Below are 19,678 nucleotides of genomic sequence, written 5' to 3'. Positions count from 1 at the left end.
TTTAAACCAAGATGAGTGTCAAAGTTTCCTCTAGTCAGCCATTAGTAAACTTGGATGCATTTTGCCATGTAGAATTAAGAGCTATATTAAAAATGAAAAGTGACATTTAATTAATATTGATATTTTTGATACCTTTCATATCTACCTAAGAAAATATTTTTGATACCTTTCATATCTACCAAAAAATGAACCAGATTTCCTACATTACTGTAGATTTAAAAACTAAGAAGTGAGTTACAATGGGATATAAAACATGCTATCTTTTATCAATTGTTCTAAATATTTAAGGAGTCAAAGAGTATGCACTTGCTTAATTCAAAATTGCACTGTATAATAAGTACTTCATTTCTAACATATGAAAACAAATATCAGAAAATAAAGCATTGCTTAAAGATCCCATGCACTGAATTCCAACGAATGTATATAGAAGCTGACTACTTTCTGATGCGTATACTGAAAAAGGAAGGGAGATATCTTTATAGGGGATAAACCTAAAAAACATTATTGTTGATAATCAAGGTCACTGCCAACAGTAACAAATCAAGTTGACAATATGGACCCTTGATATGAATAACAAGTATGACACTTCTCCTCTGTATAGTCTTCTTCAAAACAATAACTCTAATCTAGTAATGAAGAAAATCAACAAATTCCAACAGAGGGATAGACATTAAAAAAAATCTGTCAACCCCAGAATGGATGAAAAAAATGTGATATTTTATACAGTGGAACATTACTCAGCTATAAAAAAGGATGATCTTGAGGCTTTTATACAAAGAGGCAACATAAGACTATCTTCATAAGTAAAATAAATAAGAATCATTTATAAATATCACATTGGGTTCTAGTGTAAAAATGAATAATAAACTGAAAGAGTAATAAGAACCAAAATGTATAATAGATGTTGTAATAATGAAAGGAAAAGTAAGTGCTCAAATGAAAAGAACAACTTATAGGCATGCACATATAATTATATGTATGTTTAAGTATGCAAGATAAATTACCATACTAATAAGTTTTTGTCAGTTCATCAAACAGAATAGTTTGTGCTATCATTGTTTGTTCATTTTTATGCTTTGATTTTGTAACTTGAACAACTACTTCTAAGATAACAATATGTAATATATCAACTAGTGATGATTTCTTAATCTTATTTATGGAAATTCTGTATTTATACCATTTTTTCTGTTTTGCTTTATTAATATAAAAAGCTAGTATAAAAATAAATAAATAAATAAAAATTTGCCTGGTATTTCTCAAAATCATTAAGTTCATTAAATACTATGAAAGTCTAAGAAACTGTAGGACACCAAAAAGATGAAAAATAAATTTTATGTGGTATTCTTGGTGAAACCTTGGAACAGGAAAAAGGACATTAGGTAAAGATTTAGTAAATGTTAAAAAAAAACATAGACTTTAGTTATTAATATAGCAATGTACAATGACTGAAAAAATAAATTATAAAGTTGGGGGTTATGTGGGTTCTCTCTGAGCCATCTTTTTAATGTTTCTAATCATCTAAAGTCGTAAAGAATAAAGTAAAATCTCCAACAAGGTGAAAAGAAAACCCACAAATTGGAAAAAATCTTAGGCAACTGTCCCTCAGACAAAGAACTTCTATCTAGAACACTTAAAGAATTTTTAAAAATCAGGCCCCCAAAATTCAAAATTCATTCTTTTGTTTTGATTGGTCTTATACTGTTTTCATTGATTTATTGTATGTGAAAGTATGGACCATTATTTCAAAGAAAAAAGAGACACTATGGTAGCCATTGTTATTTCCTATTATTTTGTTTTGAAGTCTTGTGTTACTTGCATTGTTTTGCTCTGATCTGCTTTGTTCTATTTTGTTTTGTTTTATTTTATTCTGTTTAAGATAAAAAATAAGAAAAATAATAAAGTATCATATTTTAATATGTGTGTATACATCTAGCATCCAGATTTTGGTTTCTAATACAAAGATTCTTACTCTACCATAAAGAAAGGTAAATGAATGCACCTTGAGATTACACTATTAAGTGAAATAAATCAGATGGACATGTTTAAATATCATGGTTTTCTCTGGTGTAGAAACCAAAAGGAAAATAAATGCCAAAATGTATACTATATACTGTGAAATAGGAAGAAAATATTCAAATGGGAAAGGGGATTAGGAAAGGGGAAGTGGAAAAGGAAGGAAGAGGAAAGAAAAAAAGAGAATAGAAGGAAACAAATGGAAATAAGGCTTTTGTAACTAAGGAAAGAAAGAGGGGAAAGAGGGAGGAGAAAAAGATAGGGAAAAAAGGAATCATGATATATCATGCACAGGTACAAATGCCCTGTGTCATCATTATGTGTATCTAAAATGTACCAAAAAATTAATTCAAAAATAATTTTCATATAAAAAGCACAAAGACTCCTTGTAGAACCCTGAAGCATCTCATAGTGCCATAAAGAAAGAAAGTACACAAAAGGAAGAAAAGAAGAAAGACACAGCAATAACAGCATGCAAAAATAATAGAGTCAAAGAGAAAAGCTCCCAGTAAACCAGGAAAGGTGACACATGCTTGTGTCCCTAGCACTCGAGGACACTGAGACAATGGGAAAGCCAACTTAGCACGTCAACCACTTAGTAAGAGATCATCTCAAAATGAAAAATAAAAAGGCCTGGGGATGAGGCTCAGTGCAAAGAACCTGGTTCCAATCTCCAGTATCATTTTAAAACAAAAACATTAACTTTCAGTGGCTGCATTTGTTAGATTTTGCCATGAATTCAATCATAACTGAAGGAAGGAGGATATAAACTAAAGATGATTACCAGCTGCATATGAACCAGGTATATATTGAATGCAGGACATTTTACGCACATTTATACACATTTAATCCATGAAGTAAATTTGGTTGTAAGTGAGAAAGTTGAAGGCCAATATGCCTAGTCACCTTGCTTGAAGTAAGACAGGTATCAAGGATGAAATCAGTTTTTGAACCCTGGAGCATTGAATTCATACTTTTTTCCACTACTCAGTGCTACTTCTAATTCAAATTTATGGGGTGGGAGTATAGTTCAGTTGTAGAGCATTTGTCTATCGTATGCAAGGCTCTGTTTCAATCTCCAGCACTGCAAAACAATTAAAAAACTGAACGAAGGAAAGGAGTTTTATATTAGAGTCTATTATTATGCCTCTAGTGGTTATAACAACAAATTAGAAACAGAAAACCTGACAAAACGATACACATTTATTTCAATGAAAGTACCCCTAGCTAAACTGCTTGGAATGTTAATTTCTATCTTAGCAATATCTGATATTTTATCTGCCCTCCCTTATATTAAAACATTTCTGGGTACTTAGCCTCAGGTAAGAACCATTTTCTATTACAGATTGCTGAGTCAACAGCTGATAGAACCTTGGTGTAACCTCATCAAAGGAAACAATCAGAATATATTTCACAAGGTGCTCCTCTCAAACTGCTACCCTGCAGGATAGCGACACGGCATCGCAGTGAGTGCCAGGAAATGGCTTGGTGCACACACATACACATGCAGAGTAAGATAAAAACAATAAAAAGAAAGGAAGGAAAGAAAAGAGAAAAAGGAAGAAAGAAAAGAGAGAGAGAATACCAAGCACACACACACACACACACACACACACACACACACACACACACACATTTAGAAATTTCTTCACCTTCTACATAATTCCATGCTCACATCCTAACCTGTCCCAACCAGTCACATTACCCGGTTCTCATGGCCTCAGTATCCAGTGATTAACTTGGTGTATGGTACATTTTGTGTTTAAACAACTGTTGATATTGTTTGTTGGAAGTTACTTTTTTGTGTAGAAGTAACTCACATTGCCTCTAGACTCCAGAAGTTGAACTTAAATCTTTCTTTCTTTTACTCTCTTTGCTGGTCTTCCCTTCTAACCAAGACTTCAAATCCTAATCTGAATTTTGTTTTGGAAGTTGTATGTTTATCCTGGAAAATAAAAATCTCACAAGTTTATAAAGAAAATAGTTTATAAAGAAAAAAGGAATCTACTATTCTAGATGATTTGTTATTTTTGTGGGCGTAGGGGAAGAATTATCTGAAAAAGATTACTGATATTTCTACAAATAAATTGTAAAATAATTGCAAATAATTCATTTTCATCCTTAAAACATGCAAATAACTTTCAAATAAATGTATATTAAAAATAATACTTTATCTGCTTCAAAGCAGTTAGCTACAATGTAAGTAACAAAATTTTAAGCAGAGATAGAAAAATATTTTACCTAGTATTTCACTATAGTACAGGAGGGGTTGCATTTTCTATTATTAGATAATCAAGAAACTAGCCCTGTATAAAATCCTGGCAATCTGCCTCTCTAGACAGGGATGGGAAAGGCAAGCATTCAAACTGTGAGCAAAGTCATCTCCGAGGAAACCCCATGTTTACCCTACTTGCAGAGTGGGGAGTATGTGAGCACAAGGTTCTCTTGGTGTGCAGGCAGGTGATGGACATAAAGGGTTTTCATGGTCTCCAGTCCCCCCCCAACAAATGCCTTGGGCTGTCATTAGCTTATTAGACTTCTTTGGTAATTGGATGTCTGCTTAGCTGCCTAAAGCCACATGCTACAATGAAAAGTGAAATCTCTGGGAATTCAGCTCCTGGATTTAACATTGACAGAGAAAAATGGCCAAAAAGAGAGGAGGGGTTAAAGAAAGGGTAAAACTAGATGCAGAAAGAATAAGACACAAAAAGATGGGGAGGGAGGAATCAAATTTAACATCTAGTGTTCCTAATTAAATTTGGATTATTTAAAAGCCATTCCCTTTCCTGTCACAAACTGTTTTTAAAAAGATTAAGCACAATGCTAAAGAAGAGGCTTGGAGCCCACAAACCAATGAACAAAAAGTAGCCTTTTAATAACACAGTCAAATATGAGCCTGGCTGCCAGGATAGAAAACCTGAGAAATGTTCTATTGGGTTTAAACATGCTTAACGTTAGATTTTGTAGAAATGAGGGTGGAAGAAAGAGCCAACATTACCATAGATATAATTGTATACTTGAATCCTATTAGAAATGTACTATAAGCTTTCTGAGAAGCAATTTAAAGTAAGAATTAAAGAGAAAAGGCTCAGATTCAATCCTTTGTCACCAAGGAGTGTGTTGTCTGGCTGGGAAATAAAGAAAGCACATTCAGGGATCAAAGCAATAATAGGGCTCAGGGAAGGATGGGAACCCATACCATTTGAAGCAAGCTGGAGCACAGCCATCAAATAAAGCTTCTAGCATATTTCAAGCATATTTTAAATAAGCAATGCAGAAGAAAGACCACTGAGCTTTCAGGGTGACATTGCAGAGAATGGTGTCCAGGGAAAATGACACTGGCTAACAATAAAAGTAATGATACTGAAGGGGAGCTTTAGGTCCTTGGAATTGGGAGGTTGTCTGGGACTTTGGTAATCAAAGTATGGTCCTTATACCAACAGATTCACATTGTCTAGCAATGTGTCCCAAACACAAATTCTCAGACCCCATCCCAGACTCACTGCAACTGAAACTTCAGGGGCAGAGCCTGTAGTCTGGGTCTAAACAAACTCTCTTGGCTGTTTCTGGTGCTTCTGCAAATATGAAAATGGACCTTTGCCTTAAGGAAAGTGTGAAAAGGAAGAGGAGCCCTCTGAGAAAAACAGAGGGTCAAACATGGAAGTGGCTTGGACATCAAGTTGACCACTGCTGGCTTCTGTGCTTCTGTGAAAGCAGCATTTTCTTAAACCCTCCCCCATCTGCAGCCGAATTGACTGTCTCATAAATGTCTTCTGAAGGTTTGGCTTGCAAAATGTATATTGTGTGTAGAATAAACAGAATAGTCACCAATTTTTCACAAAGCAGGTGGCATTTTACTCATCGCCATATGATTACCATCATCAGAATTGTCACCTTGATCTAACAACAAAATATATCCTTGAAACAGACGTATGATGGGATCTTGAGACTAAATATTAACTATAGTGTCTCAAGTAATATCCAATATGACTCTGACATCTAATCACTCAAGCAAAATGCTCAGTATTTGGAGAGAAATTTTCAAGTGAAGGAAAGAAGTCTCCCCTAGGCTTCAAAGTGGCATTTTAAAAGGAATAATGTCGTATATTTGTATCGTTTTTTCACTATAGAAAACACTACCTCAAATTTACTCCAGCTTATCTACTTTTTAAAATATGATGGATATTAAAATATGCTAAGTGAAACTCAGATTATAAAAATATTTAACAGCGAATTGAGTCTTCATGATATGGCCAGCACTAATCGTGGTGTTTGGGGGTTGTAATCTGTGCTAACAACAACCTTGGGGAAGGTAAAGTGATCACCTGGAGGAGAAACTAGGCATCAGGGTTTCATGACCTTGTGGATGCTCACAATAACATAGTAAGGTGTTGGGGAAAAGCCAAGGTGCCAGTCCATGTGGTCCAGCTCCAAAGTGAGTGGCTTGCCTCCTCTGTGCATCTGCCTCCCTCTGTGTGTGGCAGCAAAATCTGTAGATTCTTAAAATTTTCAACCAAACTGTTAGTCCCTAACATCATTGTTTTTCATGATTGTATTCTAGTGCTTGGAACACTTGAATTTGATGAGAATTTTAACAAGAGTAGATCACTTATGACCTGACTTTCAAGCTTTTAAATCCTAAAATTAACTGTGCATGCACAGGTACTTGCACACAGGAATGCACATTTTACTTGGATGAAGTCATGACAGTTTTCTTTTTTGATTACCAAGAATTGTATTATGTGTTTTCCAACTTCCTTTAATGTAGGCTTCAGTAGGCTTCCTGATGAAGATGAAGGAGATGGCACTTGAATAGAATGGCTGTACAAGTGGATTCTGTAGGCTGGATATATGATAAGTAAATATGCAAGACATGCTTATTTTGCTTCTATTATTACCTGCTTAACTCTGGTACTTATAAAGCAAGTCAAGTTATTTGAATGCCAAGGAGTTTGTATTGCCAACGAGACAAGCTTTATGCACATAACACATATGAGATACAGAATATCATTAACACAAGTGCTAAATTATTGAATCCAAACCAGTTCCAACTCCCATCTGGGTATGAGGCATTACAATCAAGTATAGGATGCTATGTACAAACTGTGTAATGGTACATGGAAACCCAAAAAGAATTCTTTTAAAATATCAAACATATATAGGTACACAGAGCATAAGAAAATATATGATTTTAGTTATCTTTAATAACTAAAGAATTGACTGAGAGTGTATATATGCTATAGTTTGAGAGTACCCTCTGAAATGTACATGGAAATATAATTGCAACTGAGGTAGTTATTCAAAGGTCAGTCCAGGTTGGAGATTCAGTTTGATGGTAGAGTGCTTACCAGTTCATATACAAGGCCCTGGGTTGAATTCCCAGCAACACAAAAGTCAGTCAGTCTTTAGGCGGTGACCTTATAAATGGATTTATGTCACTGTTAGGGAGTGGGTCTTAATAAAAGGATAATCTTGGCTCTCATTCTGTCCCACACTCTCACTCACTATGATGCCTTCTACCATATAGACTCAGGATGAAGATTCTCCCATGATGCAACTTCAGTGTTGGGCTTCCTAGCCTTCAACTGTATTGTATTGCTTATTATTTATTTAATTCACATTTGTCTGGTACATCAATGCAAAACACTAAAATGACAAATGTGTGGCCGTATTCAAGAACCTTAGAAGAAAAATGCAACTCCCTATATGAACATGATCCACATGTTTTGAAGGGAGGAAAAAAAAAGGAGGAGGAGGAAGAAAGGAGTAGAGGACAAGAGGAGGAGGAAGAGAGGATAGGAGCAGCAGAAGAAAGAGAAGCAGAGAAGAGGAAAGAGGGAGGGAGAAAGGAAGGGGTGAAGGAGAGGGAGGAATCAGAGAAGGTGGGAGACTATGAGACATTATGTGGAAAAGGAAGAACTTGTAAGATGTAGATTGAAGGAGAATAAGACCACTAAAAGTACAGAGTCGACATGACTCAGATGAGACATTAATTTTGATTTTGGTCTCCTTCTGGAGTAATGTATGTTGGAAATCTACTTTTTTTTTTATAACTTTCTCTTTTCATCTTCCAACACATAACCATGCAAGTACATGCTTGAAATGGAATCGTTCTTCATAATCTCTTAGTCAAAAGTTATTGTTCACTGATATTTCTCTTATCAAATGTTACTAGGCCATTTAAAAAGCTTAAAGCAAAGATTACAGACTGTCCTAATCATCTTTAATGCTGTCTTTGTAGTCATACTAGTAGCGAAATTCTAAAGTAAAAATTAAAAATGCTACACGCTGATCTCAGCAGCCACTCAAAGACAAAAACACGTATATATCTAAGACTCTTTTTGGCAAGATCTAGTTAAGTGGGTCCTGTCAGGACAAGAGAGTTGCACAAGTGGTCCAAAGGCAGCATGTCCCAGAACCATAACAAACTACTATATTAGTCTGCCTATTTGAAGTACCATCTACCTGGAGAAGTACCAGTGATTATTTCTGCTTCCTAAAGAGGGTGAAACAATAGTAGAAAGAATGATTAAATACTTCTCAGGGGACAGGGCGCCTATTTTAGGCATCTGAGACTATAGCCAGACAACATTCAGTTTCCCGTCTCCTCACATTCACAGTATTTCACATCCTAAAAAAAAAAAAAAAAAAAAAAAAAAAAAAAAAAGGTTGTTTGCAGCATAAACTTAAAGAGAAAGGTATTAGAAAGAAAAAGAGATTTCAGAATCTTTTTACATTCCAAGTGGTCCAGAGGCAGAGCTGAGGTGTGCAAATTGTACTGCTTCTCAGGAGAAAATAGAATGGGGAAAAAAGGTGATTATGTTAGTGGTCTAGTAAAAAACTCTCCTCAAAATGCAGAAGATTGCAATGTAAGCACTAATTTTGTATGCCTAGATCAACAGCTCAGCTGTCAATTGGTTCCAAAATGCGCGGGGACCAGATTCACTCCAGATGTCTTAAGTTTCTTGGAGAAGTAGCTAACTGGAGCAAAGTTGTTTCTTATACTGAGCAACCTGGGTCATTACAACAAAGAATCAAATATGAGAAACATATGGAGTTTCTTTTAAAAATCTCTTGAGATCCAAGAAAAAAATTAGCATTTGTGACTTGGTTCCACACATAGTTCTCTCCAACAAGGTTCCCAGCGTCATATGCTTGCTCCTCTCTTCCATGTACAGGTTTTTGATATGTTTCTGAATTTTTTCTACTCCTTTAAAATCGACTGATAAGTGATTAAATTCAGAGCTCAAAAAAGCCCAGTGTCAAAGGCAAGAATAAAGAAACAAGAGAAAAACCACATTTCAAAGGCAAACAACAGTCCCCACACTCTATAAATTGTTTGTTCTTTCTTACTTGTCTCTTCTTCAAAATGGGGTTTTTGACCACAGATGATAATAGTAGCCTAAAAGCACTAAAGTGCATTTCCAAAGTCATGAGTGCCTGGCTAAGAAAAATGTTGGATTTAAACAAATTAAGCAACATCTCAGAGAGCTTCTGAAGGCCAAAGCTGAACCTAAAATAAATAAGCTACTAGATTCTTATGTGGAACCACTGTGATAAAACCATGTTTTTCCTTGTAGCTAACTTTCTTTTCTTGAAAATGGAGAGGTGTCTGGAAGAGGAATGTGAAATTTCAGGAACAACTTATAGGATGTACTTTCCTCTTGCAATAGGCATTACCAGCAGATCCATTTCCAGCCCTCTCTATCTCACTGTCTCTGTCTGCTCCCACACTCACTGGGCCCAGGTTGTGTGCAAATTAGTGAAAAAGAGATGAGGAGTGGAACATCACAGCTCATCTAGGCCTGCTTATTTGTGGCAAGTGTCACACAAACAAGCTGCTGTGAAATATTTCTCTAACTGTTCTACCTTGGGTGGGAAAGAGCAGAGTACGGAAGAGAATTCCTCTGCCCTGCCACTCTTGCTTATGATGTTGGTTTCTGGAGATTCACCTTGGCCCCAGGCTGAGAGAGACTGCCTGTACCTACAGGGATGGCACATTCTCATGTTTATCAGAGAATCTTGGCAACTGCTGGAGAAACAGAAAGCTGCTCTATTTAATGGGAGGCACTTATCAGTGAGCAAAAATATGTCTTTTTCTTTTGGGAATGTCATTCAGGGTGTAGAATGAAGCCAGGCTCACAAGCACAAGGAAAAAGCGGTAAGAATAAGATCTCAAAACTGTAGTTTGGATGGTTTGTATGCTTTGCATGTTTTCTTAGTTTGCTTTCTCATGATCTCTCTCAATAGTAACTAAAAGTGTTTTTGTTATGCCAGATGCTATGGTGTGGTAGTTTCAGTGTTTCCCAAAGTTTTATGTGTTGAAAATTAATCCCCATTGAGAGATATTAGTGTAAATTTAATCCAAATACTGTGTTTAGAGGTGGATTCTTTGGAGAGTGTTTAGGATATAATAAGGTCCTAGGGTGTAGACTTCAATACTGAATGCTAGTGGCTTTAAAGGCAGAAGGTGACAGACACACACAGTACCTATATCATGCTGTGTGATGCCATGTGATTTCACAGCCTGCCAATAAGAACATCACCAGATGCCACCTCTAGATATTGCACCTCCAGACTCTTGAGTTAAAATAAAATGTTTTCTTCATAAATTAGCCTTGCATCTGGTGTTTTTGTTGCAGTAACAAAAGAAATGATTTAATATGACAGCACATCTGAAGCAAAGGAACCAAGGCTCTCCTACCCAGAAGAGCACATAGTAGTGGAGAGAGCATTACAAGAAATGGAGTTGGAGTTGCTTGGTTAAAGTAGTTTTCTCCCATCAAAAAACTAGCAGATTTTAATAGGAATTTCCCACTCATAAGCCATAACAAGTCATTTATTCTGTAAGGAAAAAGTTCTTTCAGTGGTCAAGAACACAATCTCTGGGACTAATTCTAAGCTTAAATTTGCCGCACTTAAAGCTACATGACTCTAAATAAACTTTTTAACCATCAGAATCATAGTTGTATCATGTACATGATGGAGATTATATTTTTAATTTACAAGGTGGTTGTAAGGACAAAAGTATGCGTGAGAAGTTCTGAGTATAGAGAATAAAACTCAACACATATGTGTCATTATCATCATCACTGACCGCCATCTTATCATCATCACTCACTGTGCTTTCTAGCAATTTAAAGAACAGGTGATATTCATCATCAAAAAAATAATCTAAGAAGGGAAGGAGTTCATTCCTCCAGTTTCCTTGCTTCCCCCTTGTCATAGTAGACTGCTGACTCCAAATACTCTAGGTTGTAGGGAGGGAGAGAACGCTCATCAGATGTTAGTGAAGCTCTTTTCCAAGGCCAGTTGACTTCTAAAATGAGCAGGAAAACACCAACTGCTTCGCAACAACATATTGACTCATGTCTCTTGGGGCAGGACTAAAGCCTCACTATTAATTAAAATCTGAGGAAAAATAAAAACTAAAATGCAAACACCCCCTTCACCACCACTGAAGTGCACTTTTGGAGAACAAGCTTCCCTTATTAGTATGCAGCTTGGCAGTCCATAATTCACAGCTCATAAAGAGGCACTATCAAAAGGAAATTTAAACGCCCTACCCATGGGACTGAAAGAACTCCTCTGCCATAATAAGAAGGAAAGATTTACTGAATAAGAGAAGTAAGAAAGAACTCTGGGAGGACAAAATTATACCTTTGAGAAAAGGTACTTTTAAAAGAGGAGAAAAGAACAGAGGTATCTTGGGTGAGGATGGAGAATCTGAGGGAAGGGGAGTTGTCAGACAAAAAGAATGTCTCCTCAGAGATTTACCTGACATTTGTAAAGTATCTAAAACTCCATTGGACTTCTATGAGACAAAATGGAAAGTTGCAAACAGCTGGTCCAGTCTTCTAGGAAACAAAGCCGCCCATGTCTGCTCAGTGTAGAGTACCAGTAATTATGCAAATAAAGACAAAAGTGGAAAGGGCAAGGACCCAGCTCATTTTCTGTCTCCTTCTGGGCACCACACTGAGCCAGCTCCAAAACAGCAGGTAAACCACAAGCTGAATTCCAGATGGAGGTTAGTGGCACAGTGCAATGAGGTCAGCAACCTCAGAAAAGGTAGCTGAGCACAACAGGCCAGAAAGAGAGAGTAAGGCTTAGGCGTCAGGGAAGGGAAGTGAAAAAACTGAGACAAAATAATTATTGAAGACCCTGCATCAGTGAGTAAATTCTGTCCACCAAGTTTAGGTAAGTGATTATACTAAAATTTCATAACTGAAAACATCAATCTTAAAAAATTGTTTTAGTGGCCAGAATATATATTTTTTAAAGACTTTGTAATTCACTTTTAAATGTCAAAATAAGCTACACACCACAATTTGTGAAATACCTGCTAAAGCTTCCAGTTCAGCTGAGAAATATGATCTGTTTCAGACAACTTTCTTCACAGCTAAAAAGTTAGCAGATCTCTAGATAGGTAGATACATAGACAGACAAACAGGTAGATAGATAGATTATGGATAGCCACAAAATAGTAATAACACATTAAAAATTCAATGTAAAAATTTTCCACTCATAATAACAATATTACCTGAAATATAGGAATAAATTTTAAAAACTTCAATCGAAACTAATATGTAGAAAAAAGTATTTAAAGGTTATTTTAAGAAATAACAAAAGAGCTATTAATTACTAATAGAAGATATGACTCTTAATAAGAGATATAGCATGTTTATGGATAAGAAGTCAATATGTAGAAAGACAATTTTAACCAAGTCAGTGAATTCAAAGCAATTTTAACAAAAATCTAAGTTTTTTATGAAATTGTCATGCTAGTCATAGAATTCCTATGAGTGTGCCAATGCTGAAGAATTAGTTTGAATAATAAATAGTAAAATTTACTCTGCCAAATATTAGGAAATAATTAAAGACATTAGCAAGGCATAAACAAATACACAAATTAAGTCTATAAAAAAACCCAAACATGAGCAGAAACTTAATGGGTAAGATGTACAACATAGAACTCTGGGTGTATGTATACATATACCTATGTATATGTATACATATATGTATACATCATAGTTAATTTTATGTGTCAACTTGACTAGATTAAAGACTGCCTAAAGAACTCATAGAGCATTATCTGTGAACATGTTTCCAGAAGAGAATGGCATATGAATCAGTGGACTAAGTGGGGAAGATCCACCGTCAAGATGAGCAGGCACCATCAATTAATTAGGTGCTGAATGGAGGAAAAAGTAGCGGAGAGAAGATCTCTCTCTGTCTCTGTCTCTGTCTCTGTCTCTGTCTCTCTCTCTCTCTCTCTCTCTATTTTAAGGAACTAGCACACACATTGTGGGGGCTAATGAATTCAAAATGTGCAAAGCAAGCTGCTAGGCTACAAATATTGATAAGAATTGGTGCCGCAATTCCAGTCTGAAGGCAGTGTGGCAGCAGAATTACTCCTTTAGGAAAGTATGGATTTTACTTGTCAGACCTTCAACTAACTGAATGAGGCCCACCATAGAAAATAACCTGTTTTATTCTAGTTATACTGATTTACAGTTGATCTCATATTAAAAATACCTTCATGGAAATATCTAGGATACTACATAACTAAACACCTGGGTACCATGATTTAACAAAGCTGAAACAAAGAATTAATTCTTGCAAGGGGTAATAGAGAGGTACATTAAATATGATGCTGGCACAATTAATTATGCATGTGACAAAACAAAGCCCCACTCATTTCCATCTAAATATTAACCAGATGGATTAATGACTTCAACATAAAACATTATACTTTTTAAACATTTAGAAAAAATAGACTATTTTTGTTCTCATAATAAAACATTTTCATTAAAAACGACTACAATGAAAATTATAAAGAGAATTTGAGAAATTTGGTTACCTAAAAGTAAAAGCTATTTCTCCTAAAAGGAAGTATAATCTAATCCAGGATAACAACATAGTTGAAAATAAAAATGTGTAATGATATAAGTAACAACCATTGTATCTATATAAATAATTTCTCCAAATTAGCAAACAAGTGCCAATTCCCCAAGATGAACATAATATTATGCATTGCAAAGATATAATAACAATTTTTAAATAATTGGTAAAAAAAAGACAATCAAATAGAAAATTAAACAAACTATATCAAGAGGCAATACACAGGAGATCTGAGTGACAGATAAAATATGAAAATTATTCAACATCTTTCCCAATCAAGACAATAAAATTTAATACAATGTTATATGACTTTATATCTATTATATTAGAAAAACTAGAAATAAGCAATAATTCCATTTTCGTAATATCAAGAATGTTAAAACAGCTCATGTCTATATGCTAAACCATTTCAAAGAACAATTTGGTTTTATTAAGTGAATTTAAAAACACACGTATACTTCAAACCAACAGTTCTATTCTCATTATAAGTCTTATAGAATTATTCTACTTATTAGCAAGAAAAATAAAAGAGAATGAATGTGGTAGGATTCTTTAAAATAGGGAAAACTAGAAATAACCTCCCACTCATCAAAGAGAAGGGTGTATTAAATAGTATATCACACAACAGCTAAAACAATCTCTAAAACATATATTATGTGCCATGTATCAAAATAGTCTCAAAAAATGTCAGCTTAATACTGTTTATGTAAACTTTGCTTTTTAAATTTATAATTTATATATTGCCCATATAGTACTTGTATATAGTACACATATAGTGTACACATAAACTCTATAAATGAAAATGATAAATACCAAATTAAAAACAGAGATCATTTCTTTTTAAGTAATTGAGTAGGATGGGTGGTGAATGGTAGAATGCTTACTGAGCATACACAAGACCTTGGGAACTATCCTTAGCACTGCAAAAGAAAAAAGAAAACAAAAAAAGCAGAATGACAGAATGAGATCTGGGAGTACACCAAGAGTGCTTAAATTGTATTTGTAATTAAAGAAGCAACATAAAGCAGAAAAGTCAAATTTTAGGATTTATTAGAGCATTCAGACAGGACGAGATGTTCCTTATATGATTTGCTATACTTTGTGGAGGATCACGAGGATGACTCTCCTGGAATAAAGAGAAATCACCTCCACTTTGGCTAAGCCTGGTGATATCTCCAGGTGCTGATAGGTACAGCTGACTAGACCATTTCTTTCTTGCTTCACTTGGCTCTAAGCAATGTAAATAGGGCTAGCTGACGTGCTGATGCATAATCTGTGACACTAAATGACTGCTGTTTCCCCACCCCTGGATCTCAAAACATGGTTGAACTATCATGGTTGAGCTGGGAAATGCAGAGCCAGTGCTCCAGGGCTGTCAACTGGGTTTAAACCTTGAGCTTTGAGATAAGAGGCTATGACTTCCCAGGGCAGAAAAGTTTGTACCTCAGAGCTGAAGTACCTGCCCCCAAAACATTGAATGCTACCTCAATTGTGTTATGCATATTGGTCTTTCTGTATACCCTTCTCTCTGCATATTGCAAAGGTGTTTTCAGGCCTCCTAGCTAGCCCAGTTCACAACATTCACATTTTCCTGCTATTGTTACAGTCACTCATCAAATCACTCCCTTCTTCACGAAAAAAACCTGAGTTATGGAGAACAAGTCAGTGTCTCCCGAGATGCAGCCAAGTTGGAACTTGAGGTCTTAGCAAGAAAGCAATGAGCCTTCCTTCCTGGTAAGTAGCAGTGGTGTGAGTGAGACACGGGTGCACCAAGGGAAGAACAAGTCAGTGTCTCCCACTAGCCTACTGGTACACCAGCTGAGAATCAAATGTCTCATTCCCTGTTAGCAACCAGATGGTGTGGAGAACAACTAGAGTTTTTAGCAACTAATGCACATAAAGCAACTAAATGCTTGTATTGTTGGGTTGATTATGCTGACCTGGGGGAAGAGGTCTGAGCATCTCTTGGGAGGATGACCATATACAATATAGCACATATGGGGATTTCCTTCTAACTTCTCTTTGAAGGCAAATATTGTTTTTCACTGTTTTGCTTTGTTCTGATTGTTTTGCTCTATTCAATATTCTGTTTTGATAAGTTTTACAATGTTCTATTTTTGGTTTGGTTTTGCTATTCCTGACTGAATGGACAACTATTGTGAAGATAACGAGAAAAATTATGGCACCTTTTACTGTTATCTCAATATCGTGCTCTAAAGTTCTATACCACTTTCACTGCACTGTCTCAGTTGGCTTTGTTCTGTCTTGTTTTGTTGTACTTCACTGCCTTCAAAATAAAATCTGAGTTAGGCCCTACATCAAGGCCTTTGTTCTGATGAACTTTCATCCTGGCCAGACTCAGTATCCCTTAGCCCCCCATAATTATAAATATGACTTAGTGTCTTTACTCTCACAGTGGGTCACACTGGAAGTGGTAGATTGGGATTAACTCACTAGAATTCCAATAACATATCCATAGCATTGCAAAAGTAAACTTGCAATGAGGATGGGAAAGGAATTGCTGTAATACTTTTCTGTTTGGTTTTAAATATTTCAAAACAAACTACTAGCATTCTATAATTTTTAAACTGCTGATGTCAGAAAAAAAATTAGTATCTATTGCAAAAGAATAATTTCTGGACAGTTTATTAAAAATGTGAAGTGATTTCCTGTCAGTGAAACAGCTTCTACTTAATAATTTGCACCTTTAATTTCTACTCGGTACAAATTCTGTTTAATGCCACTAGATTCTTAGAAAATTCTTGTGCTGAAATGAATTGAAAGACTTGTCAGGATAAAATTATCATAGTAAGAAATAAATATCCAAACAGATAAATATCAAGCAACCAGAAGAAAAAAATATGGTGTGTTAGTTTTCTTATTGCTGAGAAAAAATACCAAACACCGAAAGCTATAGGAGGAAAAGTTTATTTGGTTCACAGTTTGTAGAGGTTTCAGTTTATAGTTGGTTGGAATCTAAGGCAGGATGGTGTGACAGAGGGACATCACAGAGCAGAAGCAGTTCATGGTGGGCAGAAGATAACACAACAGTGAAGTCATGAAGCAGTGAGCAACAAGCATCCACAACAGCAGCTCTCCTTCTGTTTGTTATATTCTATCCAAGTTATCATCCTTTAGGGTAGTAGCACTCATACCAAGGGTAGGGTAGCACTGCACCATGAATCAATCCCAGCATCACATTAACTCTACCATCACACTTTTCAGACATGACCCACTCACCTCCAAAAAGTCCACACCATGGCTGCATGAGATTTGGACAGTGGGCGTCTAAACACAAGTCACAATATATAGCTACTTCTTTTTGACTTAATTTAATTAAAATGTATAGTTTTCTTTCATTTCCTTTGTGTACACATTACTCCAACTGGCATGATATGTAATAAAACTTTGCTAATGTTCTCCAGTTAAAATATCTGTGGTATGAATCAAACATATTGGTATGTTCAACTTCAGAATATCTGAAATCATATGGTGATGAAGTAAAGCAAGTCACAGTAAAACTTAGCTCCCTCCACTCTTTTTTTCTGGCAGGACTTTTAAAATGTGTACATAATTAATTGTGAGTAAATTATTAGTCACTTGGCCAATAGAAAAACCATACTGAGTAGTGAGAGTCTTAGGTGCCATTACTAGCACCATCTTTCTCTAAGTGTGATCTAACTTTAGAGTTTTCATGGGGCTGAGCTTAAGTTTGCTTGTCTATAAAATCTGGAGAACAACATTTGCTTTATGGGGGAAGAGCTCACTATGGACTCATATGTCAAATGTAAAGAGCAGTTTACAATACATACCATCAAGTTACATGTCTTATTTTTGAGCTTTTAGATAACAGACTGTACATAGTTAGCCCATATTTAATGTTATCATTAGCTTTAATTGAAGGCCATAGTGATACCATCCAAGTAAAAATAATTATTTATTGATTTAAAATCAGTGATTTGCAAGCAAACTGGAAAGGCACTTGAAAATATTGGGGAAAGTGAGAAGACATCATTTTTGCTAACATTGTAATTTTGAGCACTACATGTTATGGTATGAAAGCTGGATCCTTTCAAAATTCATGCTGAAACTTAAACCACAAGTTAATATCAAAATCCTAGGCCAGATGGGGAAGAACACAAGTCATAAGAGCTCCACATAATGAGTAGGACTAAGGACCTTTGAAAAAGGCTTTGGTGATCACTAATCTTTCCATTTCCTCTGCCAGGTAAGAAGATACCATCAATGGGAAGACAGTAGATTATCCTCTGGAACACAGACTTCCTAGAATCTAGAATAGGGAGAAATACATTTCCATTATTTGTAAATGACTCACCCTGTCATATGCTGTTATGGCAGTGGAAACAGATTAACATAATAGCTATTTACAGAGAAACATGCCCATCTGTAAATGGATCACAGCCTGTGCTTTGATAGAAGCAATGAAAAAAGCTAAATACTTTTAATTTTACATTTTTTTCTTTTCTTTTTATTAACATGTGTTAAGTGTAAATATTAAAATGGCATAGTGTGATATTTCAAAATGTGCATACAGGTGCACTGATTAAATTAATTACCATTTTCCTATCCTTGTCACTTTTTTATGTTTGGAGGCATCTAGCTCCTCTCTCCTGAATATTCATTCACTGCAGAGTAGTTTACTGTAAATTTTGTTGTAAAACACCAGAACATATTCCTTCTATCTTTTTTGGTTATTTGTCTCCAGCCCCCCCCCCTCCACACACACACCTTTTCTATTGCCTAGTAGTCAATCTTTCCCACCCTCTAGTAATCACTATTTTTCATTTGAATTAACTATTTTTAATTGCAACATATGAGAGAGAGCTGTGGTATTTGTCTTTCTGTGCCTGATTTATTTCACTTAACATAATATCTTCCTGCGGATCTATGTTGTTACAATTTACAGAATGCCATTCTTATCTATGGTTGAATAATCTGTATGTTAAAAAATTGTGGTATAGGCGTAGTCATATACTTAAAGTTCTACTCTCCCAGAGACCATATGTTATATTATAATTGTTGTGACACCTATAGAGTAGAGTGACCCAACTTTTCTCTCAAGAGAGAAGTTGCTCCAAGAAATGCAGATTTCTGACAACACCTATTGCCTTTGATCTATCACAGTATTCAAGCCACACTGGGATGCTTCCATCCAGTGACTGAGCATAGTGGGTGTACTGAATCCAACCATTTCTGTACAATCCATATCTCTTGCATGGGTCATGTCTGTAACAGTGAGCCTCTTCAGCTTGGCCAAGACTTCTTGGATCTATAACATAGCCTAAAGCTCTTCCCGTACAATTGTCCTTCTTTCCATTCTCAAGTGACAACCCTGGCTGTATTGTGTTGTTATGAAAGCTCTCCTTGCCCTTTTCTGATCCCCTTAATGGAGTAGCCTCCCTATAAATGTGTAAACATACATAGAAAGTCCACATGGACTATGCAGTATATGATACATGTGGTAATCTTGTGAGAAAGATTTTCGCACTGTAAATTATTTTACATATTTTGATTATTTAACTGTATGAACACATTTCCCATTCAAAGTTGAATATAATTTTAGACTGTTATGATAGATGTCTTCTAAAATTAAAAGACTTTGCTGCAACATTTATCTGATAAAATGTCACAGTAATCATTATAGTAGGAAAAAGTGTACATTATAGATTTCTATCCAGAACAAATACATTAAAAATAAGTTTTAAGAATATATGAGTAGTTCGTTATCTGTTATTTGGTTCTG

Source organism: Cavia porcellus, unplaced genomic scaffold (assembly GCF_034190915.1).
Source record: "Cavia porcellus strain 051 isolate PalLab524CR breed Dunkin Hartley unplaced genomic scaffold, mCavPor4.1 scaffold_5, whole genome shotgun sequence".
Lineage (NCBI taxonomy): Eukaryota > Metazoa > Chordata > Mammalia > Rodentia > Caviidae > Cavia > Cavia porcellus.
The sequence above is the reverse complement of the archived record's forward strand: the minus strand, read 5'-3'. Positions refer to the sequence as shown.